This window comes from Pomacea canaliculata, linkage group LG3 (assembly GCF_003073045.1).
Source record: "Pomacea canaliculata isolate SZHN2017 linkage group LG3, ASM307304v1, whole genome shotgun sequence".
NCBI classification, from domain to species: domain Eukaryota; kingdom Metazoa; phylum Mollusca; class Gastropoda; order Architaenioglossa; family Ampullariidae; genus Pomacea; species Pomacea canaliculata.
This window is the reverse complement of record NC_037592.1, coordinates 6,614,443-6,631,791: the sequence shown is the minus strand read 5'-3', so window position 1 is coordinate 6,631,791 and position 17,349 is coordinate 6,614,443. Positions and strand designations below refer to the sequence as shown.

Genomic DNA, 17,349 nt, shown 5'->3' with positions numbered 1-17,349 from the left:
TCGCCTTGAGGTGGAAGCACAAAGGTCATGCACTCTGGTTCAGTGTGGAGGATGCCAGACACGAGCATAGCGTGGGTGTCCTCGTACTTAGGGAATGGGTGAGAGCCATCAGCTCTACTCTCCTGTCCAGCAGGCTGGTCTCCATCTGGGTCTCCCCCATCCCTCACAATGTCTCCATTGTCCGAGTATATGCTCCGACTTCTACTTTTATAACCTTTAATACTATTTTGGTAAAACTCCCCCACTTTGTCTTCGTGTGGAAGTCGGACCATATACTCGGACATGTGCACTTGTCAAATGTGCCTACAGATTTTGGTTGAAGGACACACTGATACTAGTAATTGAAAATTGAAAAAGAGGATGATGACAGACATCCGGTCCAAAAGTGGAATTTATTTTAGAAATAGGAAATGAGTAAATATACTTAACTTACAGTGTTTTCTTTCTCTTCTACACAAATCATCAAATGATTATATTGATAAACATTTGTCTGAAGCACAAAATATTTTAAAGCTATTTATGTCAGGAATAAATACTACACAAATATAAATAAATAATAAACTTTATCCTTAAACTTCCTTTCATTCCCACTGTAACTACACGTTTTATTTTGGGGTGGGGATGGAGCCTGTGGTACGAATAAAATAATGATGGCCGGAGCGCTGGAACGTACTGCACATGCGTAAAGAGAAACCGGAAAGGGTGACTGCCTGGTTTTATTCAGCGCGCATGCGCGCGGCATGTTATCTGTTCCCGTTCCTGTTTATTGTCTATGCGCAACCTTTCATTGTCCTTACAAAACGGGTTTTCCAAGTCGGACCTCGGGAGCTCGTCTTCACAAGCATGGTCTTCCTGTGAGCACACAATGAGGGTGACGTCCCTCTACTTGGGAGCTTCCGGTCTGCGCAAAAGCAGGAAACCGCACAACACTGTAAGGAAGGAAACCCTAAGAAATACTCACCTTGGGTGTCCTTGTAGCAGATTCAGATCTTTCCAAACCCCTTAAAAATGTTGTTGATGATGATGATGATGATGATGATGATGATGATGATGATGATGATGATGATGACGACGACGACGACGAGAAGAAGAAGAAATAGTAATAATGGCTGGATGACACAATAGCAACAATAATGAGAAAGGCTGGATGAATAGATGGCTTCGGATTTCTAGTCGATATAGGGGCTTCAGGTAGGACCTCAAGGGTAGAAGCTAGTGGGATGTATAATAATTTAAGGCTTTTATAAAATTATTATTGTTTGATTGGGTTTTCCTATTTCCAACCTCCTTTTTCTTTTCTTTTTTTCTCCTTGAAGAGTAAGAGGCTGCATTCCACGATTTTCTTTCAGTCCTTAATTTGCGAAATTTAGTTTTTCTTCCTGTCAGCTAGAGTACAGTGCACTGCTCTGACCGAAACTCCTTTTGTTCAGCGCCTGGAGTGTTAACTTTTATTATGGCTTGGATGAACGTGATTTTTTTTTAGGGGCATTTAGAGGCGTGACTGTCTTGTTCTCTAAATGCTGCATTCTCAACACCTGTAAATCTTGCGTTCGACATTTTTTTTCGAATTTAGTTTCATTTTCGCTCAGCACACGTGATCCATATCTGTCCTTGGCCCTTCGCTGCACACCTCTCCCCTTTGTCACCCTCGCTCTCCTTCTCACCTCTCTCTCTCACGTGTGCACACACACACACACTCACGCACACACGCACGCGTACACACATGCTCACGCACACACGTGTACACTCACGCTCTCTCTTTCTCACATAAGACATAAGGCTACACAAATCGATATATAATCAATATCGTTGGGGGGATCACATGGATAAACGTGGCAGCTGACAGGGCCCGCTATTGTCTATTGTGGGCGGTAGTCAGCAGGTCCTGTACAGGACGACCATCTGGTCTCTGACGTTCATAATCCAGTTCTTTCTGTGGCCACTGCGACATCGACTATCCTCCAAGGACAGTCTTCGACAGGGTGTCATGCCATGTCACGTGGCCAAAGAAGACCATCTTACATGTCCTGACTGTTGAAACTAAAGGTTTATAGTGTCCTACGAGTCTGGCAATCTTCTTTCGTACAAAAGTCGTTGGTTCTGTGTTCTTTGATCTGGAGCAGCTTCCTCGGGCACTTGTTTTCGATTGCCTGAATTCTCCTGGAGCATCCATAGAGCAGGATCGGCACTACCCAGGATTTGTACAGCTTGTACCTGGTAGTGAACATTATCTTATGGCTATACCAGATCATATTCACTCTAGACATTGCCGCTGTTGCTGTCGTGATTCCGCATCTGGTGTGGAGCTGCCGTTTTGGAGAGGGTGGCTCCCAAGTATTTGAAGCTGTACCCCGTTCATGTGGATCTCTGCTTTAAGATTGATCACAACTTTGTTCTTTTAAGTTCTTCTCTTCATTCCATATGTTTCCGAACTGTCTGTCAGTCTGTTAGTGAGGTCTTGCAGTTATTTTGCTAGTGCCTGCTAACAGATGTTGTCTGCAAAGCGTAGGCTGCAGGTCGGTCTTCCACCAATGAAAATGAAAGTCTGATTGTCGTGGAGAGCTTCGGTCGTGAAACGTAAACATATTTGTTTGTCAATCTCTCGTCACCAACCGTACTAGAAAAAAAATACTCAAAGCTTTCCATTGGCTTCAGTCTGTACTGACTTCACAATTATGACCGGATACTTTTCTTTAGAAAATAATTTACTTTTCTAAGAAACTAATGGGCGTTGTATGTATGTTTCTTTTAATCTGTGGGCAACGTTTGGGGTAATTTTATCTGACATTGGGTTCGAATTCAAGTTGTCGTTCCAGAACTGAAAGGCACAGGAAAGGGAATTCCTTTAGTCGTTATGTAATTTTTTTTTTCTTTTCCCCGCTCAAGACACGCGGAGATTAATTCTCATCCACTCTGGGTGCACAAAGAACAAGCTGTCACACGCCACCAAAGTCCTCCTTCATCATGCTTGGCCTCGACTCACCCGATTTCACCCTCTCCCTCACCCTTCCCCTGACGAGGCTTCTTTAGCCACTTTGTCCTCCTTCCCATCTCTGACTAGCAGGTGCCAAGCTGCTTAAATCACCGACATTGTCAAAGCTTTTGTGCCTTGCGCGCATGTCCAAGCGATGACGTAACAAATGTGTTGCGCTGTTGCTGCTGGCGTTAACCGTTGCTGACCTGAATACCGTTTTTTTTCCCCACATCTTTCTTCAAAGGGGATTCCCCGCGCTTTCCTTGCCTTTGTCAACACGAAGGAGAGATGCGAACTTTTGTACTGCATCTTAATTACCTGTGATTACCTGTGCTGTCAGAGTAGAGAGGAAGAGAAAGGGAGAGAGAGAAATAAATTGAAGTCGGAGAAACAAGCACCGAGTTTGTTTTTTTAAATCCTCTATATTAGTATATACACTAAGGTATGCACGCTTGTGGGAACGCACACACAGACGCACGAACCGCGAGGATGTGGGAAGAGGTCAAGTGTGATTGAAGTGTGTGGTTCGTATCCCGACAGTCACCTCACGCCGCTGCCTCCTCTTTACACGTTTGTGATGCAAGGACCGGTGAAACTGCTTGTTGTTGCCTTGCTCTTCAATCTCATTACCTTTCTCCCTCCAGTCCTGTCATCTATTCTCCCCATCTCCTCCTCCTCCCCCTCTACACACCCACACTTCCTCTTTGAGTGTGCATCTTCTTCCTGGTAACCTCTCACAGCTTGAAGCAGATCTGTCAACCTGTCTCCATCGCGTGTTTATGGCTCTCACCTGCAGCCGTTTGCAGCCAAACCCTCCATCCTCTGTTTGACTGTCAACCTTTGTTTATTTCCTTTTCTTCTTCTAGGAAAATGTGTTTAAAGAGGAGAGCCAAGAGTGGGTGAAGGGGTAGGAGGGTCAAGGGTAGCCTTTTCCATCAAGAGAGGACGGTCTTTGTCCTCCAAAAATTTTTATTTCATAATAACTGGACCTGACAGTGCAGAAATAAACCCGCAGAGTGAGATGTGTCTTTGTTTCTAAGGATATTATCTCTCTTGTTACCTGTCTCTTCCACCTTCCTCTCGATAAATTTCTCCAAAGACATTGTTATAAAGTAGTCTCTACTTTCTTTAGTTTTCACTTTTGACTGGAAATACTTTGACAATTGTTGTTTGTATGTTTTGTTGATTTATTTGTACTTGCTTAACAGAGATTTAGAAATGTCGCTTTTTCTTAGCAGTCGTCATCTTAAAGGTATAGTAACGGGTGTAACGGCGGTGATAAGGCTGTGACGTGCTGCGTGACGTCAGTGAGGGGTGGGAAGTGTCGGCCATTGTTAGGATTTGAACTCAGGTGATATGGTGTGTCGTTAGTTGGATTAGTGATATATTACTGATAACAGTCAAGATGTCCAATCATATCATTGCATCAGCTCACACTGGGGTCGAGCTGATGTCATCGGAGGACGAGACTTTGTTGAAGCAAACGAGAGTCCAATGTTCTGTTATTAAACACAACATCCTATAAAACATTTTCCCACATAAACAGACACGAAAACAGACGAGATTCAAACTGACCCTACCCTTAACGAGATTCTAAGCAGTTTTATTTTTGCCTTTACAATCCGTTTAAGAAAACGATCTCTTGAATAACTGATGTTCTCCCTTTTATCCGGGTATCTATCACATGATGAAATTAATTAATTATTGGAAAAGAAAGTGAAGAGGAAATACTTAGAGCTTTGATGTTCACGATTTTAATTCTAAAAAGTGAGCACAACAGTCTGAAAATGGGAGATGTTTTGGGAGCAGCACAAGTCTCATTCTCTCTCTCTCTCACCCACCCAGACACAACACAGTCTCACACCCACCCACAGCCTCACATTAATGGAAGAATGTCGTAAGTCTGATAAACAGACAACCTGTATGTTGAAAAATTTTATGCAGGGCTCTCACAGCTAGGATCTCATTCTCATGCACCCTGCCTTACCTTCCACAACATCGCGACTAGACTCTGAATAACACCCGGCTACCCGTGGCCAGAATGTGGACCTGGTCCCAGTACACCTGCACGTAAGTCAGGTGTGTTTGCCGTGAGGATTCTGTCAATGTTGACATGATGTTCCAATTGGCCGACTGGAATCTGCAATGAGCAGAGTGGAGCTTAACGATGGCAACTGAGTTGTGTGCGAACGTTGTTGTGGACAAAAGAACTGCGAACATAGATGAGTCCGTGTGTGCAGACCTTGAAGACATGGCATTGCCAACAACCTGTTTTGAAAGAGGACGAAAACGGACGTTTCTCGTGAGTATCAGTTTAAAAACAAATTTCGTTACAGCGTCCTTGCAACGGTTTGAAACAGCTTTCTATTCCTTCCTTCGCTGGATGATTGCGGGTGGGGCGGGTGTAGGGTGGGTGAGGGGAGGACGTGTTTGTGGTGTTGGTACAAGCGAACAAGAGAGCTCCGGGGCCGGGTGGTCTGTGTTCACACCTACACTATTAATACACTGTATTTCATAAGGATTCGAGTTGATTGCTAAGTATTATTAACCAACTAAAGCTACAGGCCACCCTCTTCCAGGTTATTTTTTTAATTAAACATTGATTAAAGGTGTAAAAGAAGCAAAAAGCAGATTAGGTTTGATTTAGGTATTTAGTAATTGTCAATTATCTAATTTCCAAGTCATTTCCTGTTTCTTGAGTGCAAAATTTTGCAACGGTCCATCTTGGGTGCAGGTTAAAAAAAAGTATGTCTTTGAAGTCAGGGTGTCTATTCAGGTAACTGTTATTTCTTTACAACAATGGGCTCTTGTGGGGTAAAGGAGGTTGTTACTGCTAATGTATGTTAGTTCATGCAAATCATTGTCGAGAAACGTGTTAGTTCATGCAAATCATTACATGTTGGTTCATGCAGATCATTGCAGAGAAAATGTTACTCGGTAATATTGTGAGGATTGAAAGCTTTGTGCATTTTCTGAATGAAGAAAGAAGGGAGGTGACTGCACGGACATACAGTACAAGACAAAGAACATCAGCCTCATGGTTTTGTTTAAACTGTGAACTTTTAGACGTCTCTACTTCTTAATTGTGTAAAAAACCACACACACCAAAGACAAATGAAATTTTTGATTTCAATATTCATTTTTATTTTAGAAGATATATTTACAAATATTTTTTTCAGCAGACAATTACTACTCATTACATGGATTATTACTGTTGTTGGGCTTGGATTAGTGTAAGACTGTCTTCAGAAGAACAAAAAGAAAAAGAACAGGAAGGAAACGTAAAGAGTTTTGTAAAGCATTCTGTCTGATGTGTCACAGACTATTCAATTCAAATATCCACATCACACAGGACTTTCCATTGTGTCTTTCGCGTGATAAAGAACGCGTGACAGTGATGTGACAGTGATGAAACGAGGTCTAATCACTAACGGGTTTCAGGGTAGCAGCTATGTGCACTCTTCTTCCTTTCCACCCCGTACTCTAACTGGTTCATCGCCACGCAAACACGTGGACGACATGAAGTGCAAACGTTATCTTCTCGATAAGAGAGTCTCTTCGGTAATTTCCGTTAAGGGTTATCGTAGGGTGGACGTTGGGGAAAATTAATTTTGTATTATTATCTGTAATCATTTTGGTGATTCGTAAAAGTTCATGCTATTGGGAGCGAACTAAAACTTCGACGGTTTATTTGAAAGGGAGTGTTATATGTGTGTGTGTGCGCGTGCACTCAATCTTGTTTGCCAGCATATGCAAGAGAGAGAGAGAGATGCATATACCTGTCTTTCGTCCGAGAGAGAGAAGGATAGATGGAAGAACCCTGTGTTTGATGCCTTCACTCCCATCTCCGTGTACACAGACTATCCAGTTTCTGTATTGTGTATCCGGAGTCACGGTCGAATGTTACAGGTGAATGCAGTTCACAAAAACGCATTTATCTCTTGGATTACAGGTGCTTTAAATTTTACCAAGTGCTCTTCCTTTGTCTCATGCTCTCTCTCTCACTCACGCACACACACAAGCGCATACGTAGAAGTGTCAACCGTAAGGTGATAGTACGAAGGAAATATTCGGGATGAGAGGAAGGAACACTGTCAAGGAAGTTGCTACGGTGCAGTGTGGACAGTCTGCGATAGCAAGCATCAAACGGAGTTGAGTGGACTTCTGGTGTCGACCCCTGGGACCTGAGGTTAGTCCCCTCGCCACAGTCGCCGCCATCTCGCGCATTTGGCGCCATTACGTAGTCAGTCAGCTTCCGCTACGTCACGTCACGTAGAAGCTGCTGTCCCAGAACGTGACAGACCTCTCATTCCACACCTCGTCTGTCATACAATCGTCAGGCACATCGCAATTTCATCTACGTCGTAATATTATTCTGTTTTCTTATTTATTAAATACATGGCAGATTTTTTCAAGTACAATTTTGTCTTTGTCAGATACAATATGGCTTCCCTGTTTAGAATATATTCTACTTTTTTTCTAGTGATACAATGCATTACAGCTTGAAATTTTCAAATAAATTACAACATTGTGTCAGATACATTTAAGTTTGCTTCTTTCAGATAATTACAGTTTATGTGTCCAATGCATTAAGTCAAATACTTCTGTCTTAATCAGACAGTTTAATTTTGCCTGTGTCAACTACATTGCAACTCATCAACACATCAGCACAAACAATTCCGCCCTCTTCCCTGTACCCTCGCCCTCTCGTGACGTAAGACAGCTCGTCCCTCTTAGCTTGTAGCCGGCACTTGACTTGTGAAGAGTGGCCTGTGAACCCTCTTCACTCTCTCTCCGCCCATACCTTCCGCACCATCTTCCATCTGACCGCATGTCAAGTCTGACATCCAGCGGCGGTATCGCGCGCCACACTGCCTCTCTCTTGACTTATTGGTGAAGTTTGAAACAAACCTACAATGCCACAAACACACGTTTTAGTCAGTTTGTCCTACGCTAATTATAGAGTTCCTCATTGTCAAATTAATTGATCATGGTCACTAATAGACCAGTGAACGGTTTTGTAAAAACACGAAAACTTATGGCATCTTGATTGGTCATCGCGATCTATGACGGGAAGAGGAAGATTTTTTTTTAATTTTTTATTTTATTTATTTATTTTTTTGTTAGGAGAGGTTTACCTTGATAATATTTACAAGAACTAACCGTAAGTTCTTTGCCTTGTTTTCGTGATAATTGATGTTTACCTCTTGTTGTTTCTTTGGATTTTTAACGGGCAGCACGAGCGCTCTGGAAACAGAGCCTAAAGTTTCACAAAAACATATTTCTGTGGGATTTTATGACAAAAGGACACGAGAAATATTATATTACTGTTTTTCTCTTAATCACACCTGGATTTGTCAAGAAAACAGGAAATGACGAAATAGTAGTGTTTCTAAAAATAGCGTGGTCTGCGTGAGTTGAATCAGAAAAGGAAAGATGCAATCCTCGGTGAAAGAAAACAAACAGGACACAATGTGTGGTTGCTGAAAGCTCTCTGTGACACACAGGTGGAGTTTGTTTGTAGTCATTGTCATTGCCTAAAGATAATGACAACAAACCATGAACTTTGTTCAGAGATCTGTTTTTACCTTTCAATAAAAGGAAGACATCTTACTGCAGGACCAACTGTGCAAAAGCACGAATGTTAAAACCAACTACGATTGATAGTTAAAAGCGTAAACAAAGATCAAACGCCAGATATCCAACATCTGGTCTACACGTCACGTCGTGTGACAGTGACAAACACATCGTCAGTCGTATCCTCATCCACCACAGTGCCACAAACAACTGACGGTGTCAGGGTATCATCGATGTGACGAACGTATGAGGAACGTAAACAGGAACACGTGCGAGAAATTTTGCGTGCAGCTAAATGAAGGAGAAATATAAGTTTTACGCGATGAATACATATCAAATTTTTATAATGTTTTGTTATATTTTAATGGTAAGACAATCATTATAAGCGGTCGGTTGTAACTATAAAATAAAAATGGATTGCTGGAAGTTAATTATCTATCCAATAAAAAATACAGCCGTTTATCTTAGACAAACGCATATTTGATATGTTTTATGTTTTATTTTATTAATAATACATGGAAAAATTACTCAAACACACTCACTTAGTAACAGAAAATGAATGATAGGACGCAGAAGGCAATGTCCGTGATTATTGTCAATTAAATCTGACGGGCTGTATTTTAAATCAGATGTTTTATTTTGAGCCCCAGAAAATAACTTCTTGAACACGACAACCTGAGCAATGTTTCTTCATCTGACACGAAGACGTGCATGCATTTGGTGCAGTGAGCCACACTCACTGTTGCAAATACGACTTGCGCAACTGACCTCTCTAGTATAAGAGAGTAATTGTCGTCTGCTTACCTAGTGGAATGTGAGAATCCCGATGTTTGAAGGCTTATATCTTAAAAATTAATAATAATTATGTATTCATATTTAGGGAATTATTATTTTAAAATGAACTTATTAGGACCATAAAAATAATGCTGCGCTCGTGTTGCCCTTTAAAAATGGGATTTCGACGTCACAGGCGTGCGTAATATTCCGTCAAGTGACGTTATTTTGTATAAAGATTTTCGTCAGGTGAGTCTTACGTAAGCTTGAACTACCTGGATGTCGTCATTCCTTTCATAGCTTCCGCAGCTCTCGTGCGAATATTAAAGATGGTGGACTTGTCTACAAGATATAGAACCATTCCCTCTCGCACTATACGAGCAGGTTAGGATACGAACAGACGTCCCAACATTTTAGTGCAAGCTTTTCCCCGATTTCGAGTTCGCACGAACGTTAATCTGCTCATCAGCTGATGTAGACATCGCAGACAGCGCGCACTAACTTCCCCTTCGGGAGACAGAGCCATTGACATGCTCATTGACTGTCGGAGGCGCTGAAGAGGAGGACGGCGCCGACAAGCACGATGATGGTGGCCAATCATCACCATACAGCGTTTTTGTTGTCGCCTGCTGGGGTGGTGACGCAGGACATATGTATGTTATGTGTCATCAGGGTGCAGTCATTGCAGTCAGAATAGCTCAGGGGAAAACATCCTGAGAAGTTTTCGATAAATGGAGAAATGTGGCCTTGGCAGACAGATTTTAGTTGCACTGTCCAGACAAGATGACAGACAAAAAATTTTGGGAGGGAGGGATGGGGAGAGCAGACAGATGCGGCAGAGGATGATAACGAGGACGAAACAAAACAAAACTGATGTCAACACAATCTGGGACACCATAGATAAGAATATATGTATGTGTATATTTTGAATATCTCAGTGAGGGTGACAGTTATTAAAGAATCTTGAATCTTGTCAGGGAAGCAAATGAAGCCTGCAACGGATGTCTTAAGTCAAGAGTCGCAGCGCACGAAGCAGAAGGCGAAGGTCAAGTGGGTGTGCGCATGACCGGGACAGCGGACAGCTTTGTCTGGCAGATTAGGAAGTCTGTGCTTCCCGTTTAGCGCCTGGCAGTGTCTGGCAGTGAGTTGGTCGTGCACACCCACTTGTTGTCAGCTCCCCGTCGTCGTCACACCGTGGCTTCAACGACGAAGTGTCCACCGGCCAATCAAAAACGTCCCGCGCGGCCAATCAGGATCGCCGACTTGGGAGGGAGGGGATCCTTCCTTTGTTATTGTTCCGAGTTTCCGAGTGGTTGTCCCGTTATCCCTGTTATCGAGAAACAGATCGACCTGGTTTCGTGGCTGCTGAGGAAAGGAAGGAAGGAAGGGAGGGAGGGGAACAGTGTAAGAAAGTGGGATGGGGGTTATAAGGTGAAGCAGCATCCGTGGAAACAGCGATTGGTCTGGTTATCGTCGACGTCACACGTCCATAGAGTGCGTTGATGTCGACCGTACTCAGCACTCGCTTGTCGCCACTGACGTCAGAGGCTCAGCGACGCTCTCGGTGCGTGACAGCGATACGCACGGCTGACAGTCGGGGGTTTTCTCCGGGTACTCTGATTTCCTCCCGCCTCCCCTCATAGTTCGAAATCACATCCAAGAAAAAGCACTTCCCCACCAAACCACCCAGCCAAGCTTTCGCAGGTGGTTTTGCAGGTAGGAAGATGACGACGACGGGGTTACAACCTCAAACAACGAGGCTGACATCATCAAGTTTGGCGTTACGTGGTTCCGACACGTGATGTCACTTTTGTCATTCTTTTAGAGTGCACATGCCTTGCCGTTATACTCTCCAACCCTTTTGCATCCACCCTGATATGCACCCGACCATCTGTACAAGCTTCTGTCGTGTTTAAATGCTAACTTGACATATGTTTGTATACTTGACAGGTTTTTTTCACCTTTTTGGGGGGGTAGGGGCTGTGGGGTCATGTTCGTGCTGTGCATGTGGTTATTGCACCCACTGTTCACTCTCTCGTGTTGCTGTCATGTTCACTGTGCAGATGTCTTCATGAGTTCATTATTCACTTTCCAGATTTCCTCATGCACTCCTTCTCTATGACTCGTGTGTCCTCTCACTCGATTGGCTGGCTTAATTCGGTCCCGACGAACAGAAACGTTCGTTTCATAAGGGCATGAGCATCTGTTGCTGAGTAGTTTTCTGCTCAAGAATAATCAACCTAGGAAACGAAATGATCAACAAGAATTCATTTCTGACCAAGTGATAGAACAAGAGGAATTTGTCGATGGTTTTTCGTTGATATACGTGCACGAAGATGACCTGACCCGTGACTGATTGCTGCTGATTGTTTCTTGCTGCCACACATCTCATGTAGTGTCCTCTTGTTCCCACACCCGACTGTTTCCTTTCTGCATCATCATCACTTTCAAGGTCGCTATTATCTAGCTTTGTCGTTTCTTATCCATCCTAGGTCACCTACTTCTGGAGCTCTCTGTCGCGTACCACTCACCCCATCAACACGTGCTGAGACTTTGTCCATGAACCGTTTGAATTGTTTTCATGTTATGACTAATCAGGCACGAGGACGCTCAACTGGTTCTACAAGATTTATGAATGGTGCTGGTTTTTAAAAAAATTAATTATTTGCTTGTTGATCCAGTTTCCGTCACAGCTAAACTGCTCATTCATCTAGCTGTTTATGACACAGTAGTAATACTGGGAACCCGAATTTCAAAGAAAAAAAAACTTAATGACATATTTATGTTATATGCACAAAATTAAAAAAAAAGTTTTTTCAGTATTGTATACGAGGAAGCTCCAATGATTTGGAGGAACATAAATGAAATAAATTTACAGGTGAAATAGACAGGTGTACAATGAGAGCGTATTTTTATACACATTTAAAACATTTTTAACTTGTAACAGCAACAACAAAAATAATAATAAAAGCCAGTCACCTGTTCCTCTCTTATGTTTATCCTCTTCCTGTCAACAAAGTAAATAGTATACTATAGTAAAGCACTTATCTAAAGTTTCCCCCTCTCAATGAGTCAGTCCATTTGAAGAAATGGTATTAGTCACGTTTGATAGTAGGACACGCATCGTAAACTATCTGTCGCCGCGATGCGCGATAATTACGGGTCAAATCCTGGTAACGGAAATAAATGACGTCAACTGACGCCAGCCAATGGGACGCCTTCAAACTCGGCCTCGCTGTGACCTGATTTCCCTTAAACGCCAGCACCGGACAGGACCGAGGCGGAAACGGCAGACGCTGTAACTGGGTCTAGTAGGGGAGTTGAAAGGGAAAGAGAGGGAAAGGGTGATGGGGGGAGCATTATCATGCCGAGAATATGTGTTTATTTTTATCTGAAAGCTTTTCGGTGCTTTCCCAGCATCGCTGTGACGTTGGGTGGATTTCCAACCTCCGTGGCTGAGCACGCTCTTCCCAGAACATTCAGTGGCGTGATCCGAGAGCTGATCTTGGATTATTCTGATTGTTGCAGTAGATAGCACAGGGATTGATTGAAGAGCTTAGTTCCAACATGTCTGTTAGACTCATTTTACAACAGAATCACTGTAAACAATACAAAAATAAATACACGCGCAAAAAATTAAATCTTGAAAGAAAAAATCAGGTAGAGAAAAAAATAAATGTCGTGTGGGCAGATAAACAGATATAATGGCTTCAAATGTCACATAACAACAACAACAGCAAAAACAACAACACACACACAGGTTAACCGCAGACTACACGAGTCACAGTCCGTGCGCCAGACCACAACACCAAGCATCCGCTTGCGCTTCTTCATAATCTCCCCTCACCATGCCTTTAAAACCGGAAAGACGTCACAGCTCACCAAGCCGGGCAGTGTGACGATTTCCGAGTTGTACACAGTCACGTGACCTGCACTGTAAGCCGTTCTTCCCAAGACGCTGTTAAACAAAATCGTTGTTTGTACCCGTGACTGTACATCTGTTCAATAACGTGACAAGATTATATTATAATTGTGAAGTTGATAATTTGGACTTTAATATATCTTATCTTGTATCTTGCATTGGTAAGAGTTGTGCAGTATTTGATATTCGTGATTATAGTTGAATAATTATGCTGGTTAGATCATAGTTGTACAGGGCTGCATGGTGTTGCGCAGTGTCTTATATTCGTAGTTGTAAGTATACAGTATGTTACGTTCGTTAATCTGATAGTATCTTATATCCGTGATTATAATTGTACAAATTCTTCATTTGGGTCTTATCTTAATATATATATAAATTGTGTATCGTATATATGTTTAGTATCTTGTATTGATAGTTGTAAGTGCGCAGATATATAGCTGTTCATCATCTTGCAAAAGATAGCGATAAATGTATTGTAATATATCATGACTATAACATATTCGTGACTGTATTTCTTCCATGACCTCTTGTGACTGTATACTTGTTGAATATCTTGAGTTCGATATTTGTGCATTATGTGATGTTTGAAATGTGTTCCTATTAAGCTAATTGTGTTGTATTCGTCTGTTGTTCAGTATTAGACAATTTGTGATGCAACAGGGAATCAACTTTTGGAGAATAAGTTCAGCTTTGTGAACTCACCCTTGTTTTGAAAATTCCGTCAAATTTGCACGGGGAATGTTTATGAAATTCCCCCAACTGTAATCTGACCATGTAGGATAGCTTTAATATGAAGTCAGGGTGATGACAGTATGGGAGAAAAATAAACAGTCTGAGATGTATTTGCTGCCTATATATATATACAGAGAGAGAGAGAAAAAAAAACGCTATCAACGAGGGAAATAAAGTATTTATATTCGCTTGAGTTTGTTTTCAATTATTCCTCACCCTGACAAGGTCGGACACAGCTAAAAATAAAGTCAGAGAGAGAGAGATGGGCAGAGGAGGAGGAGAATTCTGGGGGAAGGGGGATTAGGAGATGGGAGGAGTAATCGGTTCACATGCACCCAGCAAAACACGTTATCTTTCCTCCCTTCTTTTGCTCCGACGCCACTGCCAAGCACAAACACCTTTCCTTTATTGCCATGCACCCGTTGAACAACGTGCGACGTGGTCAACACATTGGCGCCTGCCTCAAGCCTGCCCTAGATACCCCTTATTTACACAGCTTTGTTTTCCACTCTCCGCGCGCTTAACATCGCTGTTTTGATCGTTAGAGGGCGACTCGGCAGGCCTGTCAACGCAGGGGAATTTTGCATACAAAGAAGAGAGCCCTTATTTACTTACACTTACTAAGAGGCCGAGTAGGGTTGTTAGCAGCGTCAGAGAAAGGATAGAAGTGGGGTGGAGGTGTTGCGAAAAGGGGTGGTGGAGGGAGATGTGAGTGTTGTGTTTATTTTCTTCTTTGTTGTTGTGTTGATAAACGCTGTCACCGAACGCGGCCGAGGATGGCAACGACGATAGTAAGAAAATAAAGGGTCCGGGTGGGATGCCTGAACCGTCCGACCAATCCAGTTGTGTTATTATTATTTACTTGCTACTTGCTGCCATCTGTGCATGATGCGAGCGGTCATGCCAACTCTCGTTCTCCTCCAACCCTCCTCCCTATCAATGATTTTTTTTTTCTCTCGTCAGTACCCGCTCTCTAGATGTCGCTTGCTGTCATCACGACCCCGGATCGCCGAACTTCGTGACCTCGCTACGCTTAGTTGATCGATTCCCGCCGCTGGCTTCCGCGAACCTTGCCGCGCGTCAACATCCTAGCGCCGTTAAAAAAAAAATAGTTTAAAAAAGTAAATAAATAAACGCCCACGAGCACTGCGCCCTGCACTCAAGGGAAGAGAAAAAGTTTCATGCGCGACCCTCGCGAGAGACTTATCTCCCCTCCCCGCGGCTGTCGAGAAGTGAGTGAAATGTCAACGTCACTTCCGCTTAGCAGTGCGGCGGTCACGTGACTCGACGTGACTGCACGTGCACATGGCCGATGGAGTAAGGAAGGCAGACCTTGAAAGAAACTTTTGAGTATAAAAGAGTAATTAGCGTGAGGCGGAGTGGGTTCAGAAGGTGCTAAGCTCTCTCTGACGTCATAGGCACGTGTAAGTTAGCAGGCGCAGGCACCTTTCATCCCAACCGCAAGCAGGTGGCATCCAGTACTTCGCCATGAGCAGTTACGGGGCAGGGGAACAAGCATGATAAATCAAGCTTGTAAACATGGTCTCAGCAAGCTATCCACGATTACGATCAGGTTTATCATCCACCATCATCTTCACGAGTGAATACTTTTCCCTCTTACTCTCACTCATTCATCTCACTTACTCTCTCTGCACTTTTTTTATTTTGGGGTTAATTATATCAAGGAGGTCACAACTTCTGACAGTCTAGTTCGTAATCGTCAATTTTTTTCTTTCTCTCAATCTCTCGTTTATCTGGATGTCTAAACAACCGGAAACTGCACACGTGAGCGTGGGCGTCAAAGATGCAGTGGACTGACGCCATTCATTCAACACGTGGCCTTCAGTCTGCGACATGCTGCGCGGTGACAGGTGCGTGCAGTGGAGAGGCTGGCAGGAGAGGTTTGATAACTTCACTCCAGCGCAACCCAGGGTAACAAGCGTCACCTACGCCATGGCATCACTCAAGAAGATACTCGAGGTCATGTGAGGGGAGTGGAGAGAGAGAGAAGGAGGGAGGAGAATAAATTGATTTTCTCACCACCACCACAACCACCACCACCACCTTGCACTCTTCTCTCCACCGCAAATGACCAGTGCGCATGATTAGTCACGAAACAGCCACGAGCAGTCGCGAACTCTTGCTCGCGCATTTGTTCATTTCGCCCTTCACCCCTGACCCTTGAAATAATAAATCACACGAACATGGAGTTAGGGGAAAGGGTTTCAAGGCCTCGCCAACTGTATGCCCAGGGACCTTGACTTTGGCCCCCTTGACGTAAGCTGCTGTCACAGGCTTTACCTCCAGCACCGGGCAGCAGTGGTCCGTGACATCCCGGGGGGGCTGGGATCGTGTCGGTGATGAAGCTAACTGCTTGGGGTGGGGTGGGTGTTTAGCCTGCGCCTCTGACGATCGACTCAATTTTCTTTTTTATTCTCTCTAACCTTGGACAGCTGCATGGAAATTTAAAAAAAACAAAAAACAAAAACCAAAAAAAAAAAAAAAAACCAAAAAAAAACACACACACAAATGAGTCGACGTTCTCCATGTTCTCCACTCCCCGAAGTCGCACCGAGCGCTTGTGACCGCCATCTAGAGCCTATCCTACCTGCACAGGTGTGCGTGGCGATGGTGGGGGTCAGACGACAACCGATATGCATCAACCGTTGCTGCTGCTGACTTGCACCTGTTGCTGTTGAGTACTTGAGGGTTCGAGTGTCACCATTTGTTGTTGTTGTTGCTTTTAGCTCGTTCGTTCGTCATATTTTTACTAACAAATATTTCAAAGCAGTTCGGTGCGTGGAAAGGGGGAAATTAGTGTTTTACGCCGAGCCAGCATTTGTCTATATCACTGCAAGGCAGCCAGCCCTGTAAACAGATGCCATATGCAGAGAAAAAAGCAGCGTGTGCCCGAAACGAGATCTGAACCCAGGACAGCCAATCCTGACTCACAGGTGACAGACGAGAGTTCTAGGGAGATGGGCGGTGGTGGTGTGGGATGGGGTCCAAAGCGTAGAGTGCAGTCTCGACATCTAGAGGTTAGTTTACTGATGAAACGACACGGGACAGGTGAGAATCCTAGTATGTTCTGTTGTGATTTGGTTTTCTGGGTGGGAAGGGAGTGTATGGACAGCTGCCGCTTTAATCAATTAGTGAAAAGTCGGATCAAATCACACCTGCTTCAACATCACATCCGCCCCCGCTTCCCACACATACACGCAATCACGTGCACTAACACACAAACACACACACACATAACACAAACAACACACACTGATTACCCCCACACACACACACAAAACACCCCAAATATACACACACTTAAATACACACACATATAAATAAATATACTCAAAGACAAACAACATAT

General features: G+C 43.5%; 1 long non-coding RNA gene across 1 annotated transcript; it reads right to left on the bottom strand.

Annotated features, from left to right (window-relative positions):
* Window positions 1-6,143: 6,143 nt before the first annotated feature.
* On the bottom strand, window positions 6,144-17,309 carry LOC112559038. The gene is made up of 2 exons (XR_003098270.1): window positions 12,305-17,309; window positions 6,144-7,885 (listed from the first exon to the last, which is right to left on the bottom strand). It is a non-coding gene; the product is annotated as an uncharacterized LOC112559038 (long non-coding RNA).
* Window positions 17,310-17,349: the final 40 nt, after the last annotated feature.